General features: G+C 41.9%; 1 pseudogene; it reads right to left on the bottom strand.

Moving 5' to 3' along the window:
- Positions 1 to 4,110: 4,110 nt before the first annotated feature.
- LOC115310908 lies at positions 4,111 to 12,468 on the bottom strand (annotated as a pseudogene).
- Between the last annotated feature and the right edge of the window lie 2,357 nt (positions 12,469 to 14,825).

The raw sequence follows: 14,825 nt of genomic DNA, 5'->3' as shown, positions 1-14,825 counted from the left end.
ATTTGTTTCCTTCTACGTCACTTTGAAAACGGCTGACACGGGCCGTCTTTTACCAACGATGACAGTTAACTTCGTAGCGATCGAGTTCGTAGCAGTCAACGGAGGCGGTTACGCATCCCGGCCTCGGCATTGGGGCGTGTTTAAATAGTGTTAGCGTCGACATATCACTGCACGGACACGAACCACAGACAAGCGGTGGTAGAAAGGCCGCCTGTGTTTGTTATTAAAAATCCACGTGCTTCGAACGGCTTCGAACCATGCCGAGCTCTCCGATTGGTTGTTCGTGCTGCCGAAGACGCCGTCGCCATAGCAACAGCACCGGTAAGTTTTAGTTTTTCCGTACGACAACGTCGCTTTCCTCCTCTCACTTAAGAACGCGCTCGTGAATACCGATTTCTCCTCTTATGATGTTTTTAACTTACGAACTTCTTAGCTCAGTTGTCGTAAACTATGAAGCTCTTCGTGAATCTGGCCTCAGTATTCGTTCGGGCGACGCTAGTTTTCACGTGTGGGTTGCTGTTCGTGTTCTTTGACGACGAAAAGAGGGCGTCAGGCTTTGATGAAAACCAAAAATGGTGCTGCTTATTTTCTCCTTCTTGGGCAGCGTCCCTCGCGGAGGAACCGGTTCACGGAACGGCCCGGATCGCTGCCGCTTTCCCCTCAGCATCTCCCCCGCGTCCCCGTCCTTCGGCAAGCGGGCCGCTCGTTGCCGGCTGGGTGGTCTTCGTCCGGTGATGGCGGAGGCCGCCACACACGTACTCCCGTTCTGTTGGTGTTAGGTCACTGAATGGAAGCTCGAACTCGCTCGCGAGAGCGGCATTGCCGTCCATGTTGACAGATTCGACGAAACGACCGCGCCACCGCGCTGCTATAACCGACCGCGGAAACCAGAGTCTCGATCTCCTAAGTACTACCGATACCGACAATTCACACTTGACGTCACTCCTTACGTCACCTCCGTTTTCGCAGGCCCAGAAACGAGAATGGAGATTTTTCAGTTTCGGTTTCTTTACTTCTTTCGTAGGTATAGAAATACGCGTCACAATTGTCTACGAAAAATTGGGCAGCATGCTAAGTTCACAAAAAGTATAAAAGCGCCATTTAAAAAAAATTAAATAAAATCGTCTTGATTGTCAATTTAAGAGAAAGAATAGAGGATGATGTCAAAAGAAAAATAACTACTCGGATGAAAGCTCCAGGCAACGCTGAAGTAATTCCCTTCAACCACTTTTTTTTTTGTTTGCGTGAAGTGCATGACGTTGATCGTGCCTACCTGTTCCAAAAGTGAGATGCCTACTTCTTATTACTCTCTCTCAGACTCTCACGTGTTAAAAGAAGAAAAGTAAGATGAATGGGAAGGTAGCAAAGTGCATCTCATGCTTGCAGCGGACCACGGGAGCTGCGGTGCTAGCACAATGCAGCTTGGAGCACGTTGAGCGCAAGTTTGCGAGGCAAAACCTAAAGATTTAGAATTTACTCCAGACTATTGTCCATTACGATCCGAATGAAGATTATAAACCTTTCCAAAAAAGGGCTCCTTGCCTGTTTGAATTTCAGTGTCCGTGCGTATGGCGCGTGATTTGGTCAATTTCCGAAGCGACGAACATGCGCGTGCTGTGCTTAGGAGATGGCACGCTGGGCTCAGGACTTGTGACTATTGGAATGCTGTATACGGGCGTGCAGTTCTTTGTCACTACTACGTGGTGCATGCTAAATACTTTAGGATAAAGGCTCCTTTACACAGTTGCGCTTGACGACGTTTGACCGCGTGAAGACTGCCTGCGTCGAGCTGCTGCTATGGCGACCCTTACGACGAGTCAATGCGAGGCGCTGTGCTTCCCGACGCAATGCAGCGCGACGTAGTTGACGGAACCGTGTACTGTACTGTACTGGGTATAACTCTCACCTACAGCGTGCACAAGTATTGCCGAGCTATGACAAACCGACCTAACGCAATGGAAACATCTAGCGTCTACTTTGACTTGGCCTTGGTTTCTTTTATCAAACGTCACGGAGGCTATTGCTTCAGGTAACCATAGGACAGTCTAAAAAGCTTTTAATAATTTTGACGAACGCACAACGAACAAGTATGCTCCCCGTTTAAAGCACTGGGCGTGTACCAGTTTGTTATATTTGTCGCAAGGTTCACTGATATGTTTAAGTTATCCTTGTTTTGCATGGCCTGAATCTACCGTGACGTTTACTGGCCGTTTCGTATCTCAATCCAGAAGTTGGAACAGGGCTTGCTGCCCTGTTTCTACAACGAATTCAACGTCAACTCTTACTCAGCGTCGGAACCCGCTCCCACACAAGTCAAAAACACTCACCGTTTCTCAAGAAACATTGATCGGCAACTTGCTGGAGAGAGATAGAGCCACTGTATGTCTTTAGTTGCAAGAGTAGCGACACGACGCGAAACGACCACAACGTCAGAAGCGCCATAGTGATATCCATTTTGGGTCCGTAGGTTACCATGGTAAGCAAGATGTTAGCATCGCCTGGCGGTTTCTTTATTAGTGTTTCTTATATAGTGCGGTGTGCGGAGCAAACCGTTACCGTGCTCCGCACACCGCACTACCCCGGAGCCTTTGAAGCATGCTTTTAAGCGCGCGCCCCACGGTCACGGTATCACCCGAGTGCGCGCTGAAAAGCATACTTCAAAGGCTCCGGTAGTGCGGTACGCGAAACATAACAATTTGCTAAACGTCTGTATTATCTCTTCTCCAGTTCATTGGAAGATGGTAAAAGTCAGTTCTAGTGAGTAATGGCCACATAAAAGCGCGATCGGCCCACCGACAGGGACGTATCTGAAGTTTTGAACTCCTCGCTCACCGTACGTTCAACGAATGCAAAGACGCGAGCTGACAATTTGAACTCAAGAGCTACTAGAGAAGCAAAAGAAACAGACGCGAGCGGTGCTCTCAAATATATGCGAACGCTACTCGGGCAACTGTCGGCATAGTTCGGCTCTCTCGGTTGCTATAGAAACTGAGCCAGATCTGTCGGTTGCTATGATACGGCACTACACCAGTCGCGGAGAGAGGCGCCACGCGGAAAAGCGTGGCACTAGTCTGTCAGCTAAAGCTGCAGCATACAGTACGTGGCTCTAGAGATAACCTATATGGGTGTGTTTCAGCTTGTAACCACGTGGTTTCTAGCTCAGTTCGGGCATATCCGTGTTACCAGGCGGCCATAGGCATGTCTGAGAGGTATACGACGTGGTGTGTCATGAATTCAAAATGTGGAGTTTCAAAGAATGTACACAACACTCCCAATTTCAGAAAAGTGGTGTTGTCGCACGGTAGCAGCTGTGAGGGTCATAACACTACACCCGCTCTGTTGATAAACCTTACATGGCTGCTACAGTTTGAATGCTGACAAATTGTCAAGATAGCTCGCGAGAAATATTATAGAAGCGGTAAAATCAGATTGGGGTTTTCAGCGCGCCATCTAGTGGCAGTTGCAACTATTATACGGGTCCGCCATTGTTTGGGCACGTACACTGCGCGACACTGTTAGCGCGAACACGACTTTGGCGCTGTTTCGCCTTTTACTTCAAAAGATACTGTGGTGCATATACATTTACAACTTAGGTGAACACCCAAACTGAGAAGTTTCTTTATAGCAGACTTCATAGTAGACTCCATGACAGTCCTTCATTACCGAGAGAAAAATAAATCCGACGATGGCATATTCGCTCTAGAAGTATCGCCGAATGTACTCTGAGCGCCTATTGGATACAAGGGATGCGTTAAAGTTCGGCGTGAACTTAGATCAGTTCGAATCGAGAAAGAGTGCTGCATCGCTATTCGACAAGGATTCGGATTTCATCACAGTCTTCGTGCCCAAGTAAAGGCGGCCACCAATGTTGCTTGATGGTCTTTTGAACGTGGTCTAACACTATTTTTCACTCCAGATATGTCGCGCGATTGCTATTTCTTTTGCATAGCTGTAGTTAAATAACATGCATAAAACAGTCGCAGTTAGTGCTTCAAAGCGCGTTTTTCGCTACAAATATACTCCCCCAATAAACCGCAGAATCCAGATTAATTTTTAACATTTCCTTTAATGGTATACCCTGTACACTTTATTAAATCTTCAATTTCTTTTTTACTTATTCACACGCTGAGATTTGATAAAATTCAAATTGTTTTGAAAGTTTCCACTCTTGATAAAGCTCGACATAAGGTGGTGAACAGAACTTGGCTCATCGAGGGTTGTGTGATGACCTGCCCTGAGGACGACGGCGTATGAGAAATTTGCTATTGACTCTATATAACCCGCCACCCGACGAGAGTCTCTGCATATGCTCCAAGTGTTGCGTCCAGCCCCTTCAAATTCTTGCTTCTTTTTCCATTGGAGAGTTGAGAAGTATTTGCGAAAATTCATGGACGGAAATAGCGTGTCAACTTGTCCCGTAAAGAGAAGAATATTTTGATTTTCGAGGGCGTATATAAGTTTTGCCGTGATATCGGTAAAAAAATCTCGACTTAACATTAAAGCCACCGTTGGTCTTAGTGAATCAATTTGTAATTTAAGTGGAACGTGTAGGGATTCCTTGAATTCGCTTGTACTAGTGTAGTTGACGTATGCCTCAACCTCAGGTGGCATTATAGAATGGAGTGCGCTTCCTTGGGCCGTGAATCCTGTTAGATTCTGAAAAAGGCTTTTCTCACCGCCACTTCCCAAATTAAGAACCGTGGAGATTAGAAGATAGAGAGCCAAGGTAGTGTTAAACGTTGATAATTCCCTAATCTGTGCGAACGTTTTGTTGAATATCGTTCGACCAGTGTCATTAAGCAGGCCAGTTTGGTACAGGAACTCGGTTGAATCCATTAGGTCCACTATTGGAGCTAGGAATCCAGATCCCAGTATCAATCCATTTAGTGTCAAATTTGTCTTGTTTTCAGGGGGGGTGCACCTCAGTCATTCTCCAAATCCCAGTGCTGCTCTGGCTGAAGAAAGAAGATAAAAACAAAATTAGCAGTGTTTTTAATATATGCAAGTAAATCTCATTTTTGTAAAAGTCACTAACTCGCAACTAGCTATAACTACACTCAAGAGATATTAAACTGTCATAAGAAAGGATTCAAGATATAAAAAAAATTATAAAGCTAACAAAGACCTGCTCGAATAGACAGTAGACTCCGTGGGAGAACACCGCCACAAGAAAATGCAAGGTATGTGTTATGGCCTTACTGGTCGCGCTTTCCTATCAAATCGATAGATTGATTCATTCGTTCATTGATAAGCAGTGAAAAGGACACCACTTCGTATTTCGAGAACCTTAATTGAAGAAGCTGGCAGCGGCCCAACCGTTCGCTACTGTTTTGCCCGTAAATGCTCAGTGGAATTAAAATCTCATATTATTTAGTTAATTGACTTTTTTTTAACCTTGGAAAGTGGGGAAGTAGAAGGACGGGACAATGCGAATTTCCGTACACAGTTAATGTTTATTTCCCAAAGCACGACCTTAAATAGAAAACCAAAACACTGAACCCGAACATATCAAAAGAAGACAGGGATGACAACGTTGACGTCACGCTTTCTCAACCAGGATATAAGTATCCAAATAAGGTTAATATAAACCCCGGAACCAAGACTCCACAAGGAGATGGTAGATTGCACCGTGATACAGATAAGACACACTGAGACCGAACACAGTCGAGGGGAACTGCAGAACGGCCACTAGCAACAAAAGGAAAAAGATAAACCAACTACTAACTGAACAAGATAGAAAGTTGGGCGAGTTGGTCGATCTCCTTATGAGCAGGGCATCCAGCCCTGCTTTTAAGAACAGCAGGGGCATCGAGACACGAGAAACAAGAAAGGCAGTGGTACAAAACGGCGGCTTGGGCGAATTGGTGATCCATTACTCAAAAACAACAGCGCAAGTAGGAAATCACACAAACACACGTCACCACAGGCCACAAAAACAATTACACTTAGGGACACAATTACAGCAGACAAACTAATCACAGAGCGCTGACTCACAACTCAATCTACAGGGTGTCGCAAAAGAAAATTTACACGGTATTTTTTACCGCAAAAATAAACTTAGCATCGACGAACGCTCATTTTCCGTTCAAAGGTAGCACTAGAGGTCACAACCAGATGCCAAAGTTTCAGCCCGATCCGATAACTTAATCAAAAGTTATAAGTGATTTTCTGAAAATTTCTATGAGAAAATGGCGGCTGGCGGAGTTTTGAAACACATGGGGCTCTACGGCACCAGAAACCGAAAACGGGCAAAAATGGGCGCCATTTTCGCATTGAAATTTTCAGAACATCACTTATAACTTTCGATTAACTTATCGGATCGGGCTGAAACTTTGGCATCTGGTTGTGACCTGTAGCTCTATCTTTTGGGTGGAGAATGAGCGTTGGGCAATGCCTAGTTTCTTTTTGCGGTAAAAAAGACCATTTAAATGTTCTTTTGTGAGACCCTGTATATTTGCACTTCTTTTTCTTCTTCGCATTTTAGACACGTTCGTTAATATTAGCTTCTTTTTCTTCTACATCCCATTAAATGACATTCATGTGAGCTAATAAGACAAGCTACTAAGATAAGCTAATTCTTTTTCTGATAAAGTGAGCGATGGAGTGCTAACACATTTTCATAATTCATGGCAATATTTTCTGCTTCCACTATCTCTCTAGTCAGTTGGCTACCGATTACTTACAACTACATGACAAGGGCGTAACCTACACAGGTTACGCCCTTGTCAAATCATGTAATAATTTGGGAAATAATATTTTATTAAATTTTAAGCCAATAAATCACAACTTTAAGAAAGCTATTAAATTATAAATTTTTGGTTATTTACGCCAGACCTTCCCACTTCGTTTTGCTCCTTTTGTGTCAAGAGCTGCAATTTTACCGAAGAGGACAAAAATGCTCTGGGTGTGGTTCTCTAAATGAAACATAATTACTAAAATCAATAAAACCAAACCAAACTACATTCCATGATCATAAGTAATTACTTAGTTTAGATATATATGACCCCCCGTGTTGCTGTCCCTAAGAACTAATTTAATTCGGCAACTTTGATGACGCTTGAGTGTTATAATTATAGAAAACGTTAAACCTCACAATCATTAAAATTGAATATCCATTTATATACCATCTTTGACACCGTCATGGGCATGAATTAATTTTCTAAATGTCTAACACATTTCCTGCTTTAATGACTGCGGTCAAATTGAGGAAAACGTCTAGTGAGATACATTTACTTTTATGTTCCTGATTTGTTGACAAAGAACATTCAATTGAAATTTTTCTTTGCAAGGCTTCACGAACAAACACACCGGCAGACGCATTCATACGTCACAGTATGCAATACTTGTTTTAGGTTTTGCTGAAATTAGGAAAACATTATAATACCCTCCTCCTTACTCACCTCCGTATGATTCACCTGCGATGTAAAAGGAGCGGCCTATGTACTCCGGAAAAAAAAGGAGGAATTGCTTCATAAATTTTTCTATCATTTCAGACATATCCTCCAATGTATGAGCATAATTGCGAGGATCGGTATAGTTTTTGATTATGCTGAGTCCTGCGCCTGCTGGCTGATCCAGGTAGATGACACTTGCATGCTCTTGAAGGGTTTCGCTTCTCTTGAAGAGACCTCCTGTCGCATTGAGTCCAACCGGCCCGTTCTCTAGGAACTGAGCCCACATGGAAGATTTTCCGGGCCCACCGGACAGCCAGAGCAGCAGAGGGGCGCTGTCCCTCATATCCTGCGGAATCGAGGATAATGCACGAAATTACCTTCTTTGCAGAAAAGGCTTGCTGACTTGCGCAAAAACACGCGAGCGTTCCCTTTTTGCTTGAAAACCAATTGGAATACCGCCTTTCCTCGGCAATAATGGACAAGGTTCTATGGCTACGCAGTCAGAACTTTAGGAATAACGTTTGGAAATTATTCGTGTGCGAAACTGAGCTTGTAACATTCACTCATGGGTCACGACGTTCACCTCATTTATTTATCATAGTTCCCAAGCTGATTGCATATTTCTAGATTTCACCAAGGTTTTCGATGAGATGTCACATCTCTACGGCTTCATAATTTAAGTTCACTAAGAGTTGAGTGCAACGTCTTTCTTCCTCATCTTTGGCTTCTTTAAAGGGGTCATGAAACGATTTTCCTACTTCTTCCTCCTTAGCCTTAATCCTCAACTCAAATGCGAATTGTGAAATCACGTGGTCGTGACATTCCTTCCGGACCGGTGCGATGACTCCTAGCTTCCACAGTGCTTTTTATGCAGACCATAGAACTTGTCATTCCCCAATGACAATAAGTTCCGTCAGGGCACTCATTGGCCACGAACGCGAATCCAAATATTCGTCGACGGATTGATTGTTGACGAGTGCATACGTCCGAGTGACGTAGTTCTCGTGTCCAATGCATGAGCTGGGCTCTGCTGACGTCAGTTTGGCGCCGGTGACGCGCTTTTGGAACAGCGGATGTATCATGGTGAAAAGGCGGAGAGCTTTCGAAGGCAAGAAGGTACAAAATAGTCCGCTATATTTTCAAATGTTCGTACCGAAAAGCTGGCTTTTGACTTTCTAGCCTCTTTCTTTTGGCCAACTAAACGAATGCGATTAGTAAAGTCCCAATTTAAAATCATTCATCCCAACTTAAAATTCCTTTCATGACCCCTTTAACGTCTGGAGTTCCTCAAGATTCTGTACTAGATACTCGTTTTTATATTTATCAACGACTTACACTCCTGTGGTTTGGAATAATTAGTTTATCTGACGATGAATATGTGATATTTCGAGAGGCGACTAATGATTCCGATGTAGTTTCTCTCATATCTGATCTTAACCGCGTGCTTCAATGGAGTGACTTTTGGAAAATTGAGCTTAACACTAACAAACGTAAGGTAATGAGTGTTTTTGAACTCATAATGATGTTTTATGCAACCGCCTAAACCACACCTTTTTACAGCAAGCGTCATCTTAATACCTGGGCGTTCATATTTCCTCAGACTTGTCTTGGGAAAGTCACATTAAACACTCAACAAGTAATGCCCAATCGTATGGTCGTATTCACAAAGCGAAACTTGCCGTCCGTTTCCATATCTTTAAAAAAGACCTCTCTATAAGACCCTCGTACAGTCTGAACCAGAATTAATTTGGGACCCGGTGCTGGAATATTAATGTCTGCAATTGGAGCAATTCAAAATAGATATGTTCGCTTCATGCTTACTATCCTCGCACTTCCAGCGTAACATCTTATGAAACCTAGTTTGAGCCTACCCAACCTGGCATCGCGAAGATAACTTTCTCGTTTCTGTTTGTTTCACAAAATCAGTCGTAATACTCTATTAGGGGAAAAGGTATTATATTACATTTCTTATAAGTATCATCCCGTCTTGATCACCAATAAAATATAGCCATACCATCGTTTAAAACTACCACCTTTCAATATTCATTTATACCCCAAACAACGCTTTCATGAAATCACCTCCCAGCGTCTGTGGTAGCTTTGTCTGGTGACGCTGCGTTTAACATTTCCTTAACAGAAAATTACTTCCATTATTAAAAATTGGCACTGTTTGGGTGTTGATAAACCTGTCAACCCCCTTCTTTCTACGGTGCTCTTGAGGCCCTGAGGGTAATTGAAATAAATATATAATTACGTTATTTCTTAATGAAACGAACAACTTCTTACTTTTCAGGACGCATCGATTACCGCCGTAAAGTTGGCATCCCGTCTTGTCGCACAAATAATTTTTATGACTCTTTCCTTCCCAACACTTCATGACTGTAGAATCGCCTTCCCCGAGCCATCGCCGAAACTCCTGATAACGGAAATGTTCGAACTGCCGTTGCTAACATTTTTATATCTGAAAAAGCCTCAACTAATGTATAATAATTTTGTGATACATTGTTTACTTGTGTAACCAACTTCCCTCTGTAATGCCACTGGCACTGATGGCAATGAATTAAATAGATAAAGAAATATACGCGCTTCAAATAGTGTCACTTGCATTTTGTGAGTCCGACAAATAAATAAAACTCCGACGACCATATTATGAACTTTGGCTAGCTGACCGGAACATTGCTGCAAACTATTTCTTTTTTTTAATATCGATTTTAAATAATTATCGTGTGTGTGTGTGTTTTTCGCTGTTTTTCACGGAAGTACACGATAACCACGCTGTCAAGATTTTTAAATTTTGCAACATTATACGCCCATTTTCCCAGGGGCTCGAGGAAAGAGAAAGCCGTTAATGAAAGTAACTGTAAACCAAAAACGCAAAGCGATTCTCCCTCTATCTTCCCAACCTGACTGAAAGAAGCAATTTTTGTTTAGCGAAGGCGCGGGCAACTACGACATCAAGTGCGCTCAGGTTACGCCGTGAATGGCCGGCACGTTACCCTTTCCCTTTTCCGGCCTTTCTCTGACTGAGGTGTGCGTCGCACTTTTTAAATGAACGCGCCGCAAATACTTAACATTTTGAACGATGAATTGAGTTACGTTTACGCTATATACAAGAGGTTTAGTTAGGGGGGTTAGCTGAGCTCCCAGGTTTTTAAATTCAGAAGAAATGGCATTAATATTTCCTAAATGCAAGTATGAACGCGACGAAGACACTCCTGCCGAAACAAATTACTACAAATCAAATTTTATATACACGTGCCCAAAATCTGAAGTTATGTTTCGACGAAATGACACAGGTAGAAACATTCTTACCTCTGGTGCTTTTGTAAGCAGAAAGAAGAGGTGGCTTTGAGCCGACAATGAAATATATCCAGAACAAGCATCAACATTTGCAATCTCTTTGAAAATCTCCACTTTGCTTTTGTTGACCGCTTGGCCAATGCTCGCATTCAGGTATGGCGAAAAAAACATGCTGCGATTCAGGAAAAGAAAACAACTGAAGGCACGCGGATTTTAATTTTAAGGCTTGTTTCTATTGAGAGTATTGTTTTAATTTCTAACAAAACTGAATATTTTAAACTTCATTTCATTTCATTTATTTAACCCTTAAATGCCCACAAAGGGCTTTACATAAAGGGGGGGGGGCAAATTTAAACACTCAAAATAAAAAAAAAAGACTAGGATGTTTATGAACACGTGCAAACAGGACGCTAGGTGGTGACGAGGGAGGAAATGGCAGATCTGAAGTTACTGCATTCTGTGATGCTCACAATAGGTTCCGGGAGGTTGTTCCAATCAGTAATAGTTAATTGTAAGGAAGAAAATTTGAATAGGTTTGTCCTAGGTGTAGTCAGTTGAATTTTGAGTGGGTGGCCAGTGCGGGGGGAAATGTGGGTGGCCGGAGGGCAGTATTCATCTTTTTTTAAATGAAATTTATAATATATTTTGTGCAGGTGGGTAAGACGTGATACTTTTCTTCTGTGTTTTAAAGGAGCGAGGTTTAATTATGCTTTCATTGCGGTAACACTTGTAGGCTGAAATTGTGGAGAATGAAACGTGCAGCCCGGTTCTGTACAGCTTCAATATTTCTTCTAGGTACAACTGATGGGGGTTCCAGACAATGGATGCATACTCGCGTTGAGGACGAATGAGAGAATTGTATGCGATGGAGCTTTGTTTCTTGCGTGGCCTTATAGAGATGGCGCTTTAAAAACCCCAAACTTCTGTTTGCTTTCGCAGATATGTAGTTTATATGAGGCTCCCATGATAAGTTATAGTTAAAGTTGATGCCAATATATTTGTAGGATGTTACGGCTTCAATTGGTATGGTAGAAAGTGAATAGTCAATCTGAGTAATGTTTTTTATTTTGTAGTAAACTTAACAAACTTTGTTTTGTCAACGTTGATCTCCATTTGCCATTCTCGACAAAATGCTTGAATTTGTGACAAGTCATTTTGCATAAGGGTACAGTCGGTTACACTCATTATTTTTCTATAGATCGCGCAGTCGTCCGCATATAATCTAATAGTGCTAAATGCTGACTGCATGAACTGTGGCATTAAACTATATAAGGGTTCCCACCTTGCATGATAGATGTTATGTTTCGCGGTTATATAAATCGCTAATTAAGAAAACGTCAGACGGAGCTTGTCGTTTGGCAAAGATTGTTCGTTATAATATATATAGCATCAGGGTCAATACGGTGGTTGTAGTCAATTTAATTACAGATTGTGTGATAGGTCTCTTTGACAGTTCCTTTTTTAATTTAACATGGTGGGCGCCATAAAACAAAAAACGGTGTGTAAACCATAGACCACAGTTTTTTTTATCCAATGAGCTCTTGTACAAGAAGGTGAACGCGCGGGATCCCTGGGATCAGCAGCGCGAGATATCGCTCTGGGTTATGCGAGCTTAGGTGCGTAATATACCCGGAAAATCGATTACCCCGAATTATTTTCTTCATGATTCATACCTTTCTCCAGAAAACGATTTGTTTCTATCCGTATCTGTTTTGACTATACATCCTGTGGCCAAGAGGGCGACCACCACTGAGACCAGCCGACAAGAATGCATAGTTTAACCTGAAAATATTAAGATTCAGTACAAGGAAGTTCAAGAGGCCGGTTACACCAAAAAATTCATACATAGTTCTAGGCGTACATAGTTATGACTTAGTCGCCAATATCAATTTTCATCCAAAAGGGAGACTCAAGTCTGACTTCCGCACAGACATGTATATATATGTAAAATAATGTAACTAAATTCCGTTCCTTTTTACTCGAAATGTAACTAGGTACGTTACCCGTTCCCTCATTCAAAATTAAAGGGTTACCTCAGCTTGAAAGTAACGCACTAGTTTCTCGTTCCTCCGAATGTGTCGTTTTCATGAAGCAGTAGCCGCTTTTAAAATTTGTCGTCGGGAGTAATTTCTCGGTGTTAAACGTTTTTTTAATAAACAACTGTGGCTATAGTAACATACTTCCTGCACATCCTTATCGCTTTTCTCGTGCTACAAAATGCATGTGCTATACTCTGTTTCACCTTATGCTGTACCGCAGCGAAGGCTAGAAGTGCGAGCTCATAGCGCTGGCAGCTGCCCTTGGTGCACGTGAGCTTGTGCCGCCGAGATGTGCCCTAGAGCAAGGAACTCGCGCTTGTAGCCTTTCCTGCAGTACATCATAAGGGGAAACAGAGTATAGCTGGGGTGGAAAATAGGTTGGGTACTTTTTAGGCACACGTTCTTCTTCGGAGGTAACTAAATATTGTTAATCGTCAGTTTATCAAAAATTAACTAAAAGACGTAACTAATATCTTTTCTTTAAATGTAACCGGTTCTTATCTCGTTACTAAGAGTAGCTAGATACAAATAAGACGTTACTTGTAACGCTTACATATACAAGTTTGATTCCGCAACAAAAGGCGCGAGTACAATTGTTCAGGAATGAAGGTGCTTGATGAAATTATCACCTTTCTGTACCGAATCCTTCATACATTGATCAGCCAAACACGTTATGTCATTTAGCTGAGCTCCGAGGTTTTTAGAATCAGAAGGAATCACCTTAATATTTCGTAAATGCAAGTATGCGCGTGACAAAGCCACCCCGGCAGAAAAAAAGATTACTACAATTCAAGTTTTGCTGTTCCTTGTTTGTTTTTGTTTTATTTCGGACAGATTGTCACAAGGAGAAAGAACGAGAAGCAGATAGGCTCTCCCTGACGAGGCCTAGTCCCTTCAGTACACTACATCAGCAGTCAATGGAAAAAAACAAGTACAAAACATCGAAAAAAAAAAAACATCGCTAAGAAACGGCAGTGCATTATCATTGGTACCATTACCTCCATAAGGATGAAAATTACACGTCATATTTTACACAGTAGCTAGAATAGATCTGTTCATAATACTATACACAGTGTATGTAAACACAAATTGACGTTCAAATTGATTCCGAACAACATGACAAAAGATACCTTTTTTAAATCGCATTTGAAGCTGCAACGTGAAGCACTATTTAGTATTATTCCCATGACATCTGGATGTTCGTTTAGGAATTGAGGTATCATGTATTCTAGTTTCTGGTTTCCTTAGGTTATTCTTAACCAAGGTATCTTATAGTATTCATACCTTAAATCCTATTGAGTGTTATTCCAAAGGAATCGCTCAAAATTATGTCGTTCCGTATGTAAATTGAAACTTTTAGATAAAACATTTGGTTAACGTTAAGCAAATTGTGCTTTAAAACGTACGGGGCAGTATGGTCCATGAAATCTACATTATCTATGTAGATTGCCTTTTTTTGCATGATAAAAAGCCTTTCGAGGTTTGTCCTAGTTGTCGATCCCCACACTAATAAACAGTAATTAAGATGAGAATGCACTAAAGAGTAATACAATTCCAGTTTAACCAATTTGGAATCAAAGGTCGAACTTTGTATAAGAGGCCAATGAATGGAGGGATGTCCTTCATTCATTCATTCATTCATGTTGTTCCAGAATATTGACCTGTTGCTTTAGTTTTTGTACTTCCTGATTTGCTTCGGCCTTCGCTATTCTTTTCTTTAGGTCCACAGTCTCAGTCGCTTGTCGTTTCATCTCGGGTAATACTTCGTCATATTGCTTCGACGTATGCTGAACAGATAATACCATACTGTCAACAGTCTCCTTGATCGACATCAAGGAGTCTACTTTGTTTCTTTTTTCCGGAATTTCCGATAATATTTTGTTTATCTCTGCGAGTACATTAGCAAATGTAGCTTCCAACTTGGGTTTCTGGCTTGCAACACCCTCTCCTCCACGTGTCTTCGATGTTTTGCACGTTGGGCATACCCACTTTTTCTTTAACGCCTCTTCCTTTTTTTTTTTTTGTAGCTCGTTTTAGTTACACCCGAGCATGTACCTACATGGTAGCAATATTTACACTCTGAACAAGTTAG

The sequence above is a fragment of the Ixodes scapularis genome, unplaced genomic scaffold (assembly GCF_016920785.2).
Source record: "Ixodes scapularis isolate PalLabHiFi unplaced genomic scaffold, ASM1692078v2 PGA_scaffold8__174_contigs__length_109621045, whole genome shotgun sequence".
In the NCBI taxonomy this organism is placed as follows: Eukaryota; Metazoa; Arthropoda; class Arachnida; order Ixodida; family Ixodidae; genus Ixodes; species Ixodes scapularis.
Note: the sequence above shows the minus strand (reverse complement) of the source record. Positions and strands in the feature narration are given on the sequence as shown.